This window comes from Eleginops maclovinus, chromosome 5 (genome assembly GCF_036324505.1).
Source record: "Eleginops maclovinus isolate JMC-PN-2008 ecotype Puerto Natales chromosome 5, JC_Emac_rtc_rv5, whole genome shotgun sequence".
In the NCBI taxonomy this organism is placed as follows: domain Eukaryota; kingdom Metazoa; phylum Chordata; class Actinopteri; order Perciformes; family Eleginopidae; genus Eleginops; species Eleginops maclovinus.
Window position 1 is genome coordinate 6,495,961 of NC_086353.1, and position 20,540 is coordinate 6,516,500.

The 20,540-nt window shown below is 41.6% G+C and overlaps 1 long non-coding RNA gene across 2 annotated transcripts in view; it reads right to left on the reverse strand.

Moving 5' to 3' along the window:
* The window catches only part of LOC134865145 (uncharacterized), a 56,033-nt gene that overhangs the window by 16,346 nt on the left and 19,147 nt on the right, over positions 1–20,540 (reverse strand). The window lies entirely within an intron of this gene.

The following is a 20,540-nucleotide window of genomic DNA, read 5'->3' on the forward strand; positions in this document are numbered from 1 at the left end:
GTAAAAGTAACCTGTGTATACACACACTATGTGTTGTATCACATCATATCAAAGAACAATCAGCAAGACAGCCAACCTCATTTTGTAACCAGAGGAGGATCTTTAGTGTTAAGGCTAAATAACTCCTGTTGATCATATCATTTGACTCCACTTGGAGAGTCAATGAGGATGCCATTCAGGATCCCCACATCAAAGGAGGGACATGTCTATGTAATTCCAGAAATGACCCAGAGAGGTCACAGTGAGTGTGTTTGTGTGTCTGTTGCTGTTGGTGTGTACACAATGGACCTCTGGTAGAGCCGTCAGCCCCTCTGGGGAGGAAACCTTCAGAATAAAAACATGCCATTCAAAAAAGGGATCTCAGCAATTGTACCACGAGGAGAAAAGGACCAATCTTTCTCTGTTCACAGCCACACACACAGCCACACACACACAGCCACACACACACACACACACACACACACACACACACACACACACACACACACACACACACACACACACACACACACACACACACACACACACACACACACACACACACACACACACACACACACACACACACACACACACACACACACAGAATGGAAATAAGCGCCTCTATGCCCATGAATGCTATCATTTTATTCCTCTACTCCAAATGCTCCAGGGATCTCTGAGAAGGAGTAGGAGCAATAAGTTCACTTTACTGAATTAATGCCGTAATTCTTTATCAGGAGAGCCTTGGCATTACCTTGAACCGGGCTGGTTTTATGCAAAAAGGTTTCAAGCCTAGTTTTTTTTTTTTTAAATGATGTTCCTAATTTGTTGGCTCACTTTGAATTATTAATCTCTTTTATCAAGTAGTTATTACATGTCATAACCGAGTATCTATGGGGGGGAATGTAAGTATGTCTCCTGGACCGTAGGAAAGGCGCCAGTGCGGAATTGCTATAAAATATTGATAATTAGCTAAATATTTACCTTGGCCCCTGAGTTAATTGGCATGGGAACAGCTGCAGTGGTCACTGGAGACACAAAATGAGATGTTGGAATTCAAACTCACGGAAACCAGGGAACAAATCAAAAAGGGATGAGACTGTAACATTAGATTGGTGGCAGATCACTTCTGAAAACTGTCTCTTTTTGGACATGTCCTCTATCTTAAGGTAAAGTTCTCTCTTTTGGGATACTTTTGAAATGAGAACTGTGTGGGCTCGGCAGTTGTTACCAGTTAGTTTTTGTACCAACCAAAATGTGTCCATACCGCAGAAAGTGGCAATAATTATACATAATTATCTGTTCTGCATGGCTAGCTAGTTTACTACATTTTGCTTTTAAAAAGAGAATGACAAACAACTAGAGTACAAGAATCTGACATTTTTACACAATGACTTTATATATATTTATTTTCATTGTTTGAATTTAAGTTCGAAATAACAAGCCTAGCCTGGATAGCCTATAAAATGTTACCTTGTTGTGTCTAGGAGCTTTGGATGAGAATGATAAATGTCATACAGAGGGACTTCTGAGAGTCGGTGACCATGCACACAACACAAGAATGAAAGAGTCAGCGCGAAGCATCTATCCATCCATCCATCCACCTATCAATCAGTCAGTCCGTCAGACATACCACTGAACCATCTGCCAGCCTCCCCCATCCCTGGATGAACCCCCACCACCACCAGCCAGGAGGAGGCTCTCTCCGGGGGCCTGATGTGCTAATGTGAACCTTTGTGGTGCTGAGCTGAGTGGATAGCTCGCTGGTTGAACTGCTTCTGAGGCTGAGCTGTGGCATACTGCTTAGATGTCAAAAACTCTTTAAATAAATCTATCATGAATTCCTCTTGTATTGAGGTTGTGTAAATAATGAACACAATATCAACAAACCATTCCTATGTAATAACGGTCACGTATCTCTTTTTTAGATATGACAAAAGGAATCGACATTTAAAAAAAAAGGTAATTTTTTTTCAAAATCTATTAATTTGATTTTTGGAAAACCTTTCGTTTTAACCTTAAGAACAGATCTGAACCCAACAGCGCTCGGCATGGCGTCCTCTGCAAAATTCAATTAGACATAATGTTGCCCTGCAATCTATTCATTTGAAGCACCCAGTGAGGCAGCCAGTGGGAGTGTATTGATTGGAGTGTGTCATGTGTGGAAGCGGAGAGGGGTGGCCACACTTTTTCTGCTTAATGGACCGAAATAAAAGAGGCGGGAATGGGCCTTAATTAGGGAACAGCGGCAGGGGCATCTAGCTCCCCCTCCCAGTGGTTAGCCTGCACCACCTCTGCAGAACGCACCCATGCATTTTCACATGTAGATGCTCACAAACACACATACCAATGCATTCACACATACAACAACAAACATACACACTTGCAGTCTATCACCCTTGCACACAAATTCACTGAGACACACACACAGGAGGAGGGCAGAGGAGAATGGAGGGGGTGATGGAGGAACGGATGAAAATAGAGGGAGTGCTGGGCTCCCGGGGTCTCAGCTGCTGCTAGGGTGCTGCCTGCTCCTCGCAAGGAGTTGCAACTGTCAGTTTATTTTATCTCAGGCTTTTCATCATCGAACAGAGCCTGGTTGGAGGAAGCCACCTGAGAGTCTTAGGAATTTGTTGGCTACAAGTCATTAGCAAAGACTGCTGAGATACGCCGGGGCCAGAGATGTGCGCGGGGTTCTGCTGCAGACAAGTGTGTCCCTTTAACCCTTGATAGGCTGATTGGCACAGCAGCTTGGCTTTGATAGCTAGATAATTACATGCAGCCTGGATGACACCGGGCAGGTCGTAAAAGCTGAGTGGTGCAGGTAAAGAAACAAGGAAAAGGGAGATGGGGTGAATGAAGGCATGTGGAGTACATTAAAGAGTGAAAGCAAGTCTCTTTCTTCCCCTCACAGCTTGAATCTATCATAACTAAGAAGTGCTGTATATATGTCTATCTCATAGATGTTCTATAGTGAACATCTTTTTGTGGTAACAGATCTGTTTGACTTGCAAACACACACTGACATGGACATCGCTTAAACAGAGGAGGAGGTTATGCTGATTGTTGATCCAATGGTGCTAAACAGAATACTTGCAATTTATTATCAAAGTGTTTCAAAATGTGGTAATATATCTACAAACACAGTTACTACACGATATCAGGTAAGGCACAAAATGATTGGTTAAGGAGGAAGTTAAATCAAACTACAATTGTAAGAAGAAGAAAGTAAAAAGTTGGGCATCATACAAAAGGGAGAGACGGGATGATTAGTTAAAATAGGGTCAATGTCATTCTTTCAGAGAGTCTATTCTCAACATACACTGTGTAAAGAAAGAGAGGTAGTGTGGGAAAGCATTTCAAGACATGCTTACTTTCTCTCCTCCACACACCTGGAGAACCCCAGTGTGAAGAGGGTGTTCTTTTGGGTTGTCATTTCAAAAAGTCACCAACATTTTGAGAAAAACCTACAATCAAATGTGACATTGGAATGGTTTGAGGAGGAGAGCCAACAAGCACTTGTGTTAAAGCGTACTGATTTCTTTAGAAAGGAATTGTTACGTAAAACCAAAGTGTTGGTATGAAAACTACATAGAGTAAGGTAGGTTGAAGCTCAAAAAAGGCACCTATTGACGGGGAACTACAGAAGACAGATGGATAATAATTTTAACATTTACTGCTTTCTTTTTTCTTAAGAACTTTGCATAATCATCTCATATGGTCTTCAATTTGCTTAGCACATATATTATCAGCAATAACCCTGATGACGCAAACAAAGAAAATAAGAAACGAGTTGTGATAAAATACTTTTATCCTTAAACAAACATATGGCAGCAATAGGTAGGCAGTGGAGAGCAGCACTAATGTGTTCTGTGACCGCTGACTTCATGGATGAGTTTGGATCACTGAACATGTCATTTCCACTTTGCTTAAATGCCAGCCGGCTGCAGTTACAGTGAAATGTTCGGACATGTCTGTGTGAGCACTGTGATTATCTTCTTTTTCATTTCTGTGTTGGATTCTATCACAGATTAACTTTTATTACACAGGGTGCTAGCTCATTGCTGATACCACAATGCTTCGGTCAAAGAGAGCAAAATCTCTGTAGCTTCTTTTATGCTGACTTGAAAGCGTAAAAGTCCAAGTGGGAACATCGTATTAAATATGGACTCTGTGTGGGTCCCTCTTCAGTTGCCTGCTCTCCCCCTCCAAACTCCCAACCAGTGTCAGAGTCTCCATGTATGAATCTGTGTAAGTGGATGTTTTTGTAATGTGAAAGCTCCAGAGTGAAAGGCGGGCTTACCTTGGAAGTGCCGTATGATTACTCAACCAACACAAACAGTGGGTGTAACCTTGACCACACAGAATTATTCTTTGCAATGAATGAAGGGTGAGGAGGAGTAAAATGTGAAATTCCAGAGGGTGTCTCTGTGTGTGTCTAACCCTTGTGAAAACACAGAGACGTGAGTTTGATAGAGTTATTACACATCTGTGGTTCCACCATTTGTGCGGCTGAATCTATTATCCTGAGAGAGCCGGCGCTGACCTGAGATTCTGCGGGGACATTTCATCACCTCCGTGTCACGAGTCGGGCAATTGCAGCAGCCACTGTTTGCTTTTCATTACTAAAATACAAACTTTAAGGATGTCTTTTTGTTTTTCTTAACAGAACAATGTTTACTCTGGTGATGATTAGAGTGTTATTATTTCTACTGTGCCTCTGAAAATGTAATTTTAGAGTCTGAGGAGAGTGAGACAGTATTTTGGCTTGGTGAGCCGGCTTTCGTTCCAACAACGTGCAGCCAGTTTATTGTGGTTATAGGCATTCAGGAAAATAATTAGCCAAGCGCATGTTGTGTATATTAACAACAAGGCGTCTCTATCTGCTCTCTGGAGTCTTATTTTCTCTTAATGCACGGTGGTTCAAAGAAATAGGGCTGCGCTCCACACTGTATGGTGCTGAAGTATCACCGCCAAACATCAGTCACAAACGAGTGTATTTCTTCCCGGCAGCAAACAGTTAACACATTTCAGATCAACACCGCATTGTTAGCTCAGTGTGTGTGTTGCTTTATATTGTTAGAGCCGTTTAGCTTTATAATTTGCCTACATAAAAAAGGAGCAAGTGATCACTCTCAAGGTGTGTCATAAATCCATCAGGGAAGGTAAATAAGACGCTGGTTATCACTGCTACACCTCCCCTGACAACTATCCAATTATGTATATCACACTGGGCCTACTGTTTGCTCTAGAAGTAATCAATAAAGGATGTGGCTGAGTGCTCATACATTTTGGTGGAACCAAATGCATGAAAACGTAATCATTGCTCAGGCTGGCGGGGAATCAAATATCGGTGGGGAACAAGTAGGCAGTGGTTGTTCGCGAGGGGAGGGACTGATTAGTGATTGTAGCTCCAAGTTGGGTGTGTTGGGGGGGCGAGGAGGGGTTCTCTCCTGACGCGGCAAATGGAATGGGTGACAGGTGGAATTGGGGATGAAAAGGCGGTCCTCCGTTTCATGAATAAATGTAAACACAGCGCCATGCAATTACTACGGCTGGTCATCTCTTTTAGGTCCGGGTGGGGGGGGGGGTAAACGTGCGGCGACATCCCTACAGGTCCTATCTAATGAAAACGCGCAGGTTACTGGGGCGTTTAATTGTATATACGGTAAAGCTAAGAGTGAGGACTGTAGGGGCTCGTTGCGGATGAAAGCCCAACCCTACAACTGGAAAATTTGATTCAGTTTAAACATAGCGTTTCGTTTATTGATCCGCTGTGGAAGGTGAGATCATCACAGGAACACGACCTGAACAGATGGATTCATTTGAACATGTCATGAGAACACATGGGTCTTGTTGCTCCGGAGAATCACTTGTTACACAGGGATAGCAGCCCTAATGAAACCTGAGATGGCAATGATCAGACAAATACTCCCATTTTACTCACAAGTTCACTATCAGTGATCATTGGTCACAAAATATATGTTCAATAGATAACGACTTATGCACTTCTATAAAAGTTTTATTAAAAAGGTATGTTAAATCTCAATTAGGCGGTATTGACACTGGAATCAATAATGATTCTGACCAAATGAGTCTTTTAACAATAAGGATAAGAAAATGTGTTATAAAAATGTGTTTCCTACTAACACAGCCCAGACAGGTGCTTATCTTGCTCATATCCTAAATAAATCTTATGTATTCATCTGCTCTCATATGCATATCTATTTGGTATTAACACTAACCCACCACAGAAGAGGCAGGTCAAAGCATAGCACAGTTATATCTTTTCTATTACCAAGGTTAATCAATAATTCATGGGTCACAATAGCAGGCGGTGCGAGTCGGGGGGGAGGGGGGACACCCTGAGATCCTCTCCCTAAGCAGGATCTCCTCAAAAACAGGAAGAGAAAAATCTGAGCCTAAAACCACTCTGTGCAGAATCATCACAACGCTTCCCTCACACCCACCCACCGCTCCGGCAAAAGGTAGACCATAATCATGATCATCATCACTGACACTATGGCGCCCGCTCAGGCATTCCTCAGTGAGGCGATAACCTTTTCTTTCCCCTCTTCCCCTGCGCCGCGCTCTGAGTAGTACTCACACCATCACTTAGAGCATTAATCAGAGAGCGTGTGCCTAATGGCTCCTGACAGGCAGCGCCCGTAATGGGCCACAGTCCAAGGCTGCCTCTTCCTCACGCATCTGGTACCGCTAACAGCAGCAGCCCGAGTACAGCAGCATGCGTGGCCACCACTAGATTGTTAATGACACTGGGTGATACGGTCTCACTCACCATAAAACACTTAGGGCCCGGAGATGTTACCACATCATGCATGAAGAAAGCTTTTTGATAGTATGCTAATCTCAGCCATTACTGTGGGATGATTTACAATCACTTAAACAGCACACGAGCCGGCTGCAGAGACACAGGCGGGGTGGGATAATAAAGACGCTGGCGCATGTTGATCATTAGAGAGCCCTTTCTATTTCTCCCCCTTTGTGTGTGTGTGTGTGTGTGTGTGTGTGTGTGTGTGTGTGTGTGTGTGTGTGTGTGTGTGTGTGTGTGTGTGTGTGTGTGTGTGTGTGTGTGTGTGGAAGCATGCACTCTCGATGCAGTGGCATTTGGCTTAATTAGTAAGCGATTTTAACATGAAAGAGACAAAAGACAAAAGGGAGGAAGCGTGTTGTGCTTTATGGCGGGGCAGCGTTGTTTACTACCTGAATGTATGCTAATGGTGATGCAGTAGCAAATAATATTATGAGGTACGACAAAAAGAAATTGGAAAATGATTCAAATGACAATACATTCTGTTTTTGTTTGACTTGAAGGTCAAACAGTGATATATTTATTTTGATTTTCTAAGTGTAAATGCAAAGAATACTGCACTCACACCACTTCCGAATAATGCTTTGTCATAAAGATCGTATCTACGTATACTTTCAAGTGAATTGGAATACCCACCAAGGGGCTATCCATTAAGAAGAAAAAAAACCTTCAACAATGAACACAGTCTTTAGAAATAACAACTCCAAATAGGAAGTGAATGTCAAATGCCAAGGGTTAGTTTTTAGTTTAAACACATCCCAGTTACAGGCCTTTACTTTTTAAAGAAACTTAACCCTGTGACTTGAAGCTGATTGATTTAAAGTCAGCTAATATTTTCAAGACTTCTTATTTTGCCTGGATTAAAGTGTTATCACCGTTTATATAAATCAATTTGAGGAGTATTGAAACACCACCAAAAAGGAATGGTCTATTATTGCACAACAACAACATTGGCAGGGATAAACCCGGTAGCCGATCTTTAAAAAGGGAACTGCTGTTGAATGAATATAGTTTACCTTGGTGGTTGATTAGTGTAATTATAACAGTCATATTTATATTGTGACAGAAAAAGTTAATATCTAGCCATATTTTTGTAACTCAGATTGTGTTCAAATAATAATATGTCCTCCGATAAACACAACATGTTGTTCCACCAGTGTTTTTGCTGTGTTTGACAATTTATGTTACCAGGACGACATGGCATTCAGCAACCTGCTGCCAGTGTGTAACACCTAGTTTTCCGATTGCTTTTTCTACATGTTAAGCTAGGAAATTGCATCAATATTTCATAGGAGGCAGCATTTTCTTGTGCACAGATTCAATGGGCAAGGAGATAAACAGTGGGGTATTAATAATGCAGTGCGGTGACACTGACCTTATTTTGTGCCTTTCAACCTGCGCTGATATTTTGATGCACAGCGCCCCGCTACTCTCTAGCACACAGGAGGTTTTTCACGCTCTTTGTTCAAAGCCTGGAAAAAAAAAAGACACTTTCTGTTTGACAGAGGTTACATCACTGCCTAAACCACCTAAAGACATTAGCGAAAATGCTGGGGCAACGTGCCGGTTTTTTTATTTTTAGGATACACTGTGGAAATACATATTTTCATTTTTTACAGAAACAATGTGAATGCTAAGTGTCGGTTTGACAACTGGTGTTGACAGCTGAGGAGCTGCCTTGAAGGTGAACTGTGAGAGGCTTTGACAGGGGACTAAAAAGGCAGAGCAGTACCCTCCTCTTCACTGCAGTATGGGGAAGATACTAAGCAGCCTGGGAGAACCTGTTAGTCCAACCTCAGGTCACCAGCACAAACAAACATGTCAGGAATATATTGAGGGTTTGAGAGGACAATTGACTAGTGCTGTGCTGCACTGGGAATGGAACAGAAAAAAATCCAAAGAAAACTTTGTAAGTTGGAGGAAATAAATCACAAATATTCTTTATTTCTTGTCAATTATGAGTTTAGAAGTAAAGACAAAAAAAAGTGTAATTTTGTACTTTGTCCTGACCACAATGAGACATAATGTTGGGGAAATAATGATACTTTTAATCATATTAAGATTATTACAAGATTAAGATATATTTCCTGGAGTTTATTCATTGATGCACTCCTTATAATGGGCAAGTACAAAAACCCTAGGTATTGTATTCTAATAAATTGCAAATAGTTGTTTTTAATCAAGCTAATCTACTAATATACTGACAGATCTATCAGTTTGAGTGCTGCGTTACAAAATAAATACTCAATGTTTAAGTAAATAATTGTAAAAAAAACTTAACAACAATAAACCCAAAATAATGTGTGATGGAACATTATCCTGTTCTCAAACACAACAATCAGAGACAGTAAAGTGCAGCAGTGCTGTGAAAGACGTTGAATAAAATGAAATTCATCCGTGACGGTATTGAACATCTTGTTGAACAACTCGAGCCACAGGTCGTGGAGCGCACTAATCCATTTGTAACACCACTGCTGCCTCGTTCCCCTGTTTCCATCTATTACTTAAATACGATGCCAGTGTTACATACTCAGCCAGCAGATATCCCTTTAAAATCTATAATTCATGTGTTAACATTTTATTTGACGTGCTTTAGAAATGAATAACCTAAAGCGTTTTTAAATATCTCTCTGACCCCTGAGACTGTTTGTGTGTGTGTGTGTGTGTGTGTGTGTGTGTGTGTGTGTGTGTGTGTGTGTGTGTGTGTGTGTGTGTGTGTATGAGCATGTTCTCTCAGTCATTAGTGGTTTAGCAGCGGTCATTTCTGTGTGCAGATCAGAATGACTTGTCCCGGTAGAAAGTTTAGAAACAAGCATCTGTGTGTGTGTGTGTGTGTGTGTGTGTGTGTGTGTGTGTGTGTGTGTGTGTGTGTGTGTGTGTGTGTGTTTTCAGGTTCTGGAGTTCTTGCCCTCTGGTTCACACATTTACAAAGGTGACAAACAATGACTAAGACCTATCCACCAGGAGCTTTTACCATGAGTGTTATAACAACCAGTAATCAGTGTAAATAATAAATGGGCCCTATCTTACCATAGGGGGGGGGGGGGGGCTCGGCTGTGCTGCTGAACTATTTAAGGTGCCTTGTTGATGGGAGTTTTTTTTTTTTGCTGTGGGGTTGTAGAAATTCTCTGGCTTGGCCCAGTAGAGTTTTGGCCTGACAATAAACAACAGTTTAATACTTTATCTAATCCCTTCCAGGAGGTGAGTCTAACAGCAAGCTCTTGCAGATGTTCACATCCAATAATCTATCCATAATTGATGAAACAGGGAGGTCAGATGTAATGGCTGCTGCCATTCCAGCAACAAATAAATGGTTATTGACAAAACAAGCCGGTGTGGCACTGAGTGGGCTGTGAGATGACAGGCATGGAGCGGAGCGAGGAGGAAAGGCGTGGAGACGAGGACAGAGGCAGGAAGCTGGAGAGGGAACCCTGCACCACTGCTCCTCAGATTGGCCAGCCGGGGCCCAGAGAGCGGAGAACATCCCCGGTGGAAGGTGGTGGACACACCCCCCGAGGAGCCGTCAGGATAGCGTTAACAGGAGGAGAATGAGAGTCAAAAAGGCGGGGGGGACAAGGAGCGGGGGGGAGCGGGGGAGCGGCATGGCGAGGTGAGTGCAACTGCATGCAGTGTGCTGAGTGCAGTGGGCCAGCTGTCCGCTCTTCTTTCATCTCCGGGATTTATGTCAGATACAATCTACCTGGCTGTCAAGCCTCCGCAACCATCGTACAGCCCTCTCTCCCTTTTCCTCCCTCTCTTCCTCTTCCTCCCTCTCACCTTCCTACTATCCAACCGCACCCCCCCTTCTCCCTCCCTCCATCTCTCTGGTGGCTACAGAGGCTTCTACCTCAGTGTCCTCTGATTCCTCTGGCTAAATCTCTGAACGGTCTGCAGAAGGCTTTATACTCTGACAGCCAAGTATCTTTTAAAATGCGTTATTCACATAAACATATCGCAACAAATACAACGGTGCAATGCAACATTTATACCCTGTACTAGATTTCTTATGTCTTTTGTAATATTGCTTTTTATACTTGAAAGAAAATCCAACCATTGAAGTGAGTGAATGCGTAAATAACAATAATTGATATTTACTGAATTCTGATCTCAGACCTATATTGGTTGGATTGCTATGAATAAGATATCCTGATGGGTTAATGGAGAAAATAATGCTAGCAATAATAATATTTCACATTTTGTAACCCTGTTAATTTCAATAAAATATCAGAGTCATACCCGATGAGTTTCAGCCCGGAGATTGCTTCAAATAATTTCCTAAATTGAAAATATTATAATCTCAACCTAAGTGTTTGTTACTCAGCAGGATGCTTTCCGAGCTTACAAATTTTAAAATAACGTGGGCTAAGAGATTCAGCGACACTACTAACTAAACACAAAGGTTTCAATGTTTGCATGGGGAAACAGTAGTGGTGGTTAATGATGGGAGTGAGTTGAGATCTCTGGGATCTCTCTAGCACTTAACTAGAGTTAACACACTAAAAAAAAACAGCACGTCTTTAAGCCTCATTAACTCCTACATGGTAAATGTCTCTGTGTTGCACAACAGCTCACACATCGAGGAAGAGGCTTCGAAGAATAACTGAGAAAGCAGAGGACAACATGCTTTTCAATGCTGGAGAAAAAAGTCCCTTTTTAAACAGCAGCAGAGGGGTAGGGGCTCACCCTGGTAGAGTTCCCTTCTCCACCGCTTAATTACTGCGTGCGATCATGAATATTTCAGACATATGCTTTCCCACTTTGTCACTGGAGTTCAGAACTAAGAGAAACAAGTTCATATGCATATTAATAGGGGGTTTGTGGGTGGAGGGGGACAGGGGGACTAAGGGTTGCCAGTGTGCTGGTGACAGCAGGAGGAAATGGCACTCATTCCCCAGCAGCTGCTCTTTTTAGATCCCCCTCAGAGGGAACTGCCCGAGGAGGGCCTCCGCCACAAAGGGGATAAAGGAGATGAGGGCTCTTGATGGAAAACAGGCAAACAACCACTGGGACCCCTTACTACCCCCCTTCAAACACTAATGCTAGTGCGCACTCGCACACAGAAACCCTTGGCCCACACTTAGCCGACCCCCAGGAGTTGTCAGGACCTCTTTAGCATTTTCCGCGGTGGCTGCTAAACTGTGCATTAGCACCCGGCTAACAGGACGGCTCTAATGACAGACTGAGACTGAAGGGAGATTTTCTTCCTCCGTATGTATAATGACAAATGGGATGCCGTCCTGAGGGAGGGGGGGAAGAGCCGTGGCCCAGGAAGCATCTGAGGCCCCTATCGGTTGAAGAGGGCCATACTATTAAAATGACAATATAAATGTAAATCCTGAGTAATAATTCTTAAATACGGCTGACGCGATCCCTCCCCTGGATCACTGCGTCACCGCACTAACATGGTCTAAGGGCAGCATTAAACGTTGTCTAATTGAATTTATGGACCTTTAAACACCACTTAGCACCCAGTAGAGCATAATGATATGCTTTATTTAACATATCTAAACAAAGACGATTACAGCACTGCAGGTTTAATGGTGCACAGAGTGGTCTCTTTCTTCTTGATAAACACTACCCTGTACAAATAAAAACCTCCTTGGAAAAGTGGATTTTTTTTGCTGCATGTAGGACAAGCCTTGATTAAATTGAACTCTGTCAAGACGGCATGGAAATATTAGGAACTTTGAATGGCAAGTTCAAAGGCAGCGCTAATTAGTTTGACCTTTCCTGTCATCATTAGCATTCCCATTCAACCTCCCACAATCACAGAACAAAAGAGGAAACGCTCAAGCTGAGTTTCAGGATAAAAAAAAACATTCTCTTAGTGGATGTTTTCAAAAACAATACATGACACCATGTGTCGTTTAACATGCCCCTCATTTGCGCAGTTCTCCAGACAGACATAGATCTGAAATAAACACACAGGCGAACTCAACTTGGGCAAATGTCTTAAAATATGAGAAAGGAGGGCAACGACAAGGCATGCAGAGTCTGGCAATTAGAGCTCTGGCAGCTATATCACTTCCTCTAACATGTCAGGGGTACTAAATGTGATTTATAGTGGGAGTTCCTGCTGGGCACTCTTAAAGGGGAGATAATTGAGAAGCATTCAGGAGGAGTGTATTGGGGAGGGTTTATTATTACTGTCCAAACAAATGGTTTTTTTTTGTAAGGCAGAAAAATACATTCACCATAGCCATCACATAATACAACCACCACTTCTATCTTCTGCTTGTCCACAAATGTGTGTTAAGTAGTCTTACAAGTGCAAAGCCCCTTGCTTAGGGTACTCAAAGTATTATTAACCATTTATCTGCTGCCAGGGCGAGCCAATGATAGCCTTTGGACAGGATTAGAGGACAAGTCTAAGTCTTATATCAGCAAACACATCAGAATGACTGCCACAGCTACAACAAACCCTTGTGATCTGTTTCAGATCTTGTTCCACTTTCCCATCAGTCATCATCACAGCCGCTATAATTCCCTTTCTTAGTGCCAAAAACTGTCTGCCTTTTTTCTCTTTGGATAGAAGGCACAAAGAGAACAGGATGGAGAGGGGTGGCTTTTGTTTTGGTACCTCTGTGTCTTCCCCCACTCTTTCTCTTCCCTTCCCTCTGTGGGGCTCTGGTGTGATTATTACACTTTCAGTGGAGGATTTAACCACGGGCCAGTTGGGCCATCGCCTCGGGGAGGTCCCGATTTCAATGCGTGTGTGCTACTTTTTCCCCCAGTTTATTGCCTTGCCTTTTATTCTGCCAGACAGTCCCACTGACATCAGGGGGCTCTTAGAATAACTTGCCCGAGGCAATCAGATCCCTGAACCTTAAATCAGCAGCAGTATACTGCTATAGGTTCCAGATCTGAAAATGAGATAGTGCTAATAGATAAAGAGAACTCAAATGATGTTATGGAGGAAATGTGCTGTTTTAATATTTGTGCACTCTGACAGCCGAGGACGTGTTAATGTCTTTAACAACCTCGGGATGATAAAAATAAATTGAGTTTTTACAAAAATGTGATTATTTAACCTTCATGTTTGGTTTTTTTTATATTACAAAGCGCCATGCCATCTCATTCATCAGGACTCCATATCCAGCATGGTACCATCCTGTAGGTGCACTGCAGACACTTCAATATTTACACTACTCCACACACTAAACAAATTACAAGTATGCATTATCCTCCATCCCATCATCAGTCTCACCTCTAACATATTTTGGAGATGCAGATCACAGACCGTGGTTTCAGTATGAACCGTGCATTGCAGCAAAAAAAAAAAAGAAAATCAACAAGAACAAAACATGTGATCTGAGCCAGTTTTCTAGTTCTCTAATTGGTCTTTAAGAATTTAGGCATAATTAGCTTTTGTCAAAGTCAACAGGGATCCTCTTTTGTATTGACGGGCCTGGCCTCTCCTCTGGTCAGTATAGACTGTGTGGATCAATGGGATGAGTCAACTGCAGGTTAAGCTTCTGATAAAAATTCAAACCGGCTATGACAAAATGAAAGGAAATCAATATTCTTGTGTGAATATTCCCCTCTTGCATTAAACAATGTCAAGCTGATGAGAAATGAATAATAATAATAATAATGTGAAATAGTATAGACCTTAGAGTGCTGCATGATGCAAGCCTGACTTTAAAATCGAAGTAGCGGGGCCTTAAAGATGAATATATTAAACGTCATATATTCACACTTTTATTGCCTGAAGCTTTAATAGAAAGTAGAGGAAGAAAGGGCACTGCTCCCTCACATTATAGCAACAATGGATCTCCACCTTTATGTCATCTGTCCACAAAAAGCGATGTACAAAGCATATACAGAACAAATAAAGCATGGTAAATATTTGGGACCTTGTGTGACGAGCTGCTTGAGCTATCAAGACTTTATGAAAAAAGTTAAAAGCTGAATATATATTTTTTTTAAAGGAAGTGAATCAGTAAATATTATAATAAAATAAAGTGTTTTTCCTCTGCCTGATCATTCGGAGCTGTTCAGATTTTTCCTTGTGGCCAACAACAAGGTGAGGAACTAATATATTTCCATGATTCATATAAAGTCCCAGTTTTCCATGGGGATGAGTTTACAGTGAAGGAGAGTTGCTCCATGTGATCCTTATTTACCCAAGATGACATGTCACACACGGGTTAAACCTGTAATTTATCACATGTGTTTTTCTGATTTCGAAAAACCCATTCTCAAGAAGAAAAGGTACCTTATCATCAATCATGTAAAAAAAAACTAAAAAACAACACCCTAGTGAAAATGCAAACCACGACATGATTAATTCACGCCACTGAGTAAACAGTTAATAATTTCTTAATGTAGGACTGTCAAAGGACCTGATTTGTTGGAGGCTGATATGTACATAATTAAGACATACTGTAATTTCTGTCCTGTGGGTGCGTGTGTGTGTGTGTGCGTGTGTGTGCGTGTGTGTGTGTGCTTCAGTGTATGAATGACAGCTTGAAGAGCCGGTGTAATGGGTAAATGTTGCAGAAGGCCATAGTCTCAGGAGTTAGCAGTGTGGATCTGTAGTCTCTGATCTGTTGGGGAACTCAGCAGGACACTAGCACTGACTATCATACGAGCCGCAGACATAAACTCACATTTGCTGGGCTCCCCTGTCTACTGCTACTAGAGGTTTAGCATTTCTAAAATTGATGGCTCGCCCCTCCTCGTGGAGTTGTATCAGGAGTCAGAGCTCTAACAAGAAGTAATTGTGCCGTTGCTTTATCCTGGCCCCCTCTGAGCGATGCTGGTCAACAAAACAGCTGGAACTTAGAGATTGTTCAAAAAAGAAGCCGTTTTGTGGGTTTATTTGCAAATCTGCTCCGAGGTGAAATAAGAAAGGCATTGCTTATTCCTTGCATGGCTGTAAGAAGGATCTTCACAGGAGATTCACAGCTTTTTAACGTCTAATTGCAGTTGGAACCAACCAGCTTCGTGAAAAGGAATGCATAGTCACAAGAAAGTGCTTTATCTGAAAGGGCAAACATTGGATCATTGTTGAAACGATGTTAAGTTTTATTCATTAATATTGAAGCCTCTGCTTTGTTGGGACAGTTTTAAGTCGGATCGGATCAGCCTTTAAGATCTGAGTTTAAGATTTTATATGCAGTTTATGCAAGCAAAATGGGCCACTGCCACATCGGGCTCCCGCCTCACTCTTTATTGAAAGCTTTCTTAAAAACGACTGATAAAAGCCAAGGGCATCTTTAAGAATTGACACAGTCTTTAAAACATGCATCTCATGAAAAAGACTTAAAGAGGGCCAGTTGCAAATTTAATATAACTTGGGGGATGCAGCAGTGAAATACCATCAGTGTGCAGGCAGCGGCTGTTCACAAAGCAACTGCCTGGGTCTGAGAGAATACTACGCTCACATCACATCTGAAAGCCAAACACACTGGCAGACAGAGGCGAGGCAGACAAGGCTGATGAAGAGTGAGGAGAAAAGGCAGGCTCAATTGAGCTGGAGCGATATACCCCTATTTCACCTTTTTGCATCACTTGCTTTTGTACTATATGTCCATTCAGACCAGAGCCTTTATGGCATGAAAGCCACGGTTTGATGAGTTCATCTAAGTAAATAAGCAAAAAAAAAGAGGACGAAAAAAAGTTTTATGACATATCTGATTTCTCTAACGCCCGTTACAACCCAAATAACAAAGAAACCTGGACCAAAGGACTCTCAGTATTCAGAACAATGCAAGTCAAGAGCTCCAAACACATGAGAAACTTAAGTGTAATTCTGTTCACTTCTATTTTGATGCACTTTTTTTTTAACCCTATAAATATTTGATGAAATGGGTCCAAACCAAAGCTATATAACACTCCCGCATAACTGATGCTCACACCCATGAGCCATCAACATTACGGGTGATTGAGTGCCTTCAAATGAATTAAAACTGCACATTGATTACTTGAAGGAATAAATCCCAACCACATCCACCCGCCATTCTTCCGCTCTGCTCACATGCAATAGATCCCAGAGAAGGCAGCGTGGAGAAGACAGAAAGGAGAGAAAGGGACGGATAAGACATTGGCAAATGCTCGTTTTGACTTCCAATTTTTTTTTCTTTTGTGGGAAGTTAATTAGGTTCATAGATTGCTCCAGGTATTCTTCAAGTAATTCAGAGTGTCATGATCTCCAGAACAAAAAACCCTGAGACCTCGCTCTGCTCCAAACACACTGCAGTGTTATTGGGATTAGCTAATTATTTTTACTATGTCAGAGGTGGGCTTTTTTGCCAGTAGTGAACCAATGAAAAATGAATAATAATTGGAAAATCTAATAAGATAAGGCTAGCAGACAAAAAAGAGCCTGGCCTACATTGTAAAAAGTTAATGCCATTTACAGAAGCTGCTGTGATCATCTGAGGACAACCTCACCAAACATTTCTCTCTTGCTTGAAATCATTATTAGATACCATTGACCAGTAAGGAATAACCAATAATACAAATTACCCTATAATATTCATTCTGTCAATCAGGACCACAGAGGCATGAAGTATCAGGACAAACAGTGGAGGTGACATAGCATTGAATCTAATGGATCGAATCAGAATGCCTTTATTCGTCCCAGAGAGGAAATAACAAAAATATTCCAGTCTTTCTGCAGCATCTCTGCACTCTCAAACCGAGGTAGTAGCTTCAGGATGAGCCTTAGGCGTCTCCCAGCTGTCAAAGTTGGGAGGATATACAATGAGGCCACTCATTTTCCGCTGAACAAGTCGTTCAGCTCAGAGCAGGTACAGGACCTGCAGGGTGGTTTGCATATTGGATCAGAGAAGGTTGAGAGAAGCAGAACCTCTCATTAAAACCTTCAGATATCATTAGTTCTTCCATCAACACTTTACACCAGCCAGCTCCTTCCCATCTCCTCTGCAGCTTTGCCTCTGTGGAGCAGCTGTCTTAAGAATAGCGCAACCTAACATAAACATGAATAAATAAATCTCCCATCTAATCACTCGCTTGAAAAGATTCATACACACTCCTACCTTTCAGCTATATTTTATTTAAACAAAGGACATCAATCCTTGAATCATAAATAAAGGGGCCGCTCCACGCCAATTGTTTTAAAATGATAAGCTATAACTAAAACCCCATAATGAAGCTGATCCGCCGAGACCAAGGTCAAAAGTAAAAATCATTTTGGTAATCCGATGTACAACAGTTCCCTTACACGGTGGCATAATTAACTTGAATATATTAATTCTTTAGTACATTGCTTATTGAATTATACATCCTCAATTTGCCTTCGACAATACAGTATATTGAGCAATGACGACGAATAAGGAGTAGTAGATAAGGCCTGTTGGCATATCTGCAGCCCCTGAGCATGAATTATTATCTCCGTCTCACTGAAGGACTTTGAGTCTGGTTCAGGGAAATCACGAACCTCTCCTGAATTGGCCTATTGGTCTGAGTGAGCTGTAATTGCTTTCTCAGGACAAAATTTCAATACTATAAGTAACAACACAGAGAACACCGTTGGGTGAATTCAGAACAAATGGAATGCGGACATTAATTGGGTATTATTTGGGGATTTCAAGGTCCGATATACAAAACATATTGGCTATTGATTAAAGCTGAATTGCATCTATAACATTTTTTGGGGTAGCCGAGTTCACTTTGCCCTTTATTTGCTTTGATTGTAGTCATTGTATATGTGCTTGGGTATAAATATTGTAGGAAGAACAACGGCAGAGAGAAAGAAAATGTGAAATTTCAGTGGGCTACTGTTCCTGACCCAAGAGTGGAGTGGCATACCTCAAAACGTTAGGCAAGGAATTCAATTGTAAATGGAGAGAAAGTGTATTTGGGATTTAATATGCTGTTTAACTTAGCAAATGGACCAATTTTAACCAATTCATGCGTAATCCCCTATTTGAATTTGTGCAAAGAGATTTTTTTTTTAAAGCACTGATACGCTCGTAGCTTGGCAGGACAGATTCATTTTCCCCTTTGGAAGTGCTTTAAGGATTACATGTTTTTGTTTTGTTTTATGGGTAACTTATCGAAAACGCTTCTTGTATGTAGGCAACACATAAAGGCCCATTTTTACAATCTGTACCGTTACGAAGCCTCAACTACCAGCTACCACTTTTCGTAGGGCAATAACAATATGTCAGGTCAATTAGCATACCTATTTAGCCACCAAATGAACCATACAACCTGCACAATGAACTAGCCTCCGCTAAGCTAACTAGCATGCTGCCCAAGCTGCCAAATAATTCCAGCCAGCAAAGCAAAACGCCATAGACGTGTGGCCATAGCATCATGAGTTGACATTATACGTTTAATTACTGAAACAATATATAAATATCAGTCATTTTCCATGAAGTGCCCTGCATTCAACCCACTAACCCCTTCTGTTTGAGCTCAAGCTGAAAACCAGATTGACAAAGGCAGCGACACCGTGAAACTTTCCCATTGTCTTGTCAGTCATGCCTGAAGAACTCACATTCACATCTCATATTCTCACTTTTTGATCCGCAAAAAATGGCAAAGATTCTTTTATATTCAAATGAGAACATTAACATTAGACATCCGGCATCACAAAGTCCTTCTCTGTTAGCATCTCATTTGAATATCTCATATCTTCAAGACACAGCTCTGTTAGAGTCATCTGGGCTTTTGTCCCCAGCACGGGACACCACAGGCAAGTCAGGGAGGTGTCACACATCCAGCCTAGTAATTTGTCATGAAAGAACCCTTTCCTGGGATGAAGGTAACGTGCTGTCAAGGTCATAATGGCTAGCATAAACACAGCTAATTAATTAGAAACCAGGTTAGGCACGGGGAAGGCCAAACCTGCAGAGAGAATTCATAAAAGCTAATATGTTACATATACTCCTCAGAATATAGTGTAGGGAAGGCAAAATAATTATGTTGGTGTGATGATCAACAAGGAGAGACTGATGAGGAGTGTCTCAGTGGCACCTGTAACAACCTCAAAAAGAGCATGCATTATAAATACAAAAGGCAAGCCATTCTCTATTAGAGATGAAGACCAAAAGGCAGTCAGACAATAACATGTCAGCATCTCTTTAAGTGCACAGCAACTCCCTCAGACATCTCAAAAATGCCAAACAAAATGAAAATGGCACGCCTCGGCTCAGAAACTTGGCGCTGAGTGAAAACTTTCAACAATGCTTTTCTCAGAGGAGTGAGTTGTCTCGTTTTGGACTTTGATAGTAAATTGCAGCTAATCCTTTCTATACTGTTGACTGGGAGGAGAAGAGGCTTTCATTGTGTCAGGTTTCTTACATCGTAATTTGTGAAAATAGAGATCAGGTATTGCTGTAGCCAAACAAAGGCTTGGTAGGGACTACACACGCGGGGTCAAATGGAAAACTTTAACTTGAGGCAGAGAGGTAAACCCAGTCTGAATGTCTATAGGTATTTCGAAAGTGTGACATTTTGAGTTTTCAGAATCCTGGTGCAATTAGCATTAATTCTCATAAATATTGGGGAAGCTGAAGACACACAGAATACAAATTCCTCTGCCCCAGGCTATATCTTTTTAAAATGTGCTTTATTTGATTAGTGATGAACGTATTTTGGAAATTCCTTCACAAGGCAATAAAAACATACTGGACTAGAGATTTTGGAATTGTAAATCCAGGTTGCATATCATGATTAAGTTGGCCAAAAATGTCAATAGAAAGGGCCTTAATTTAGTTTTGGTATGTTATATTGGACGATTATGGTATTT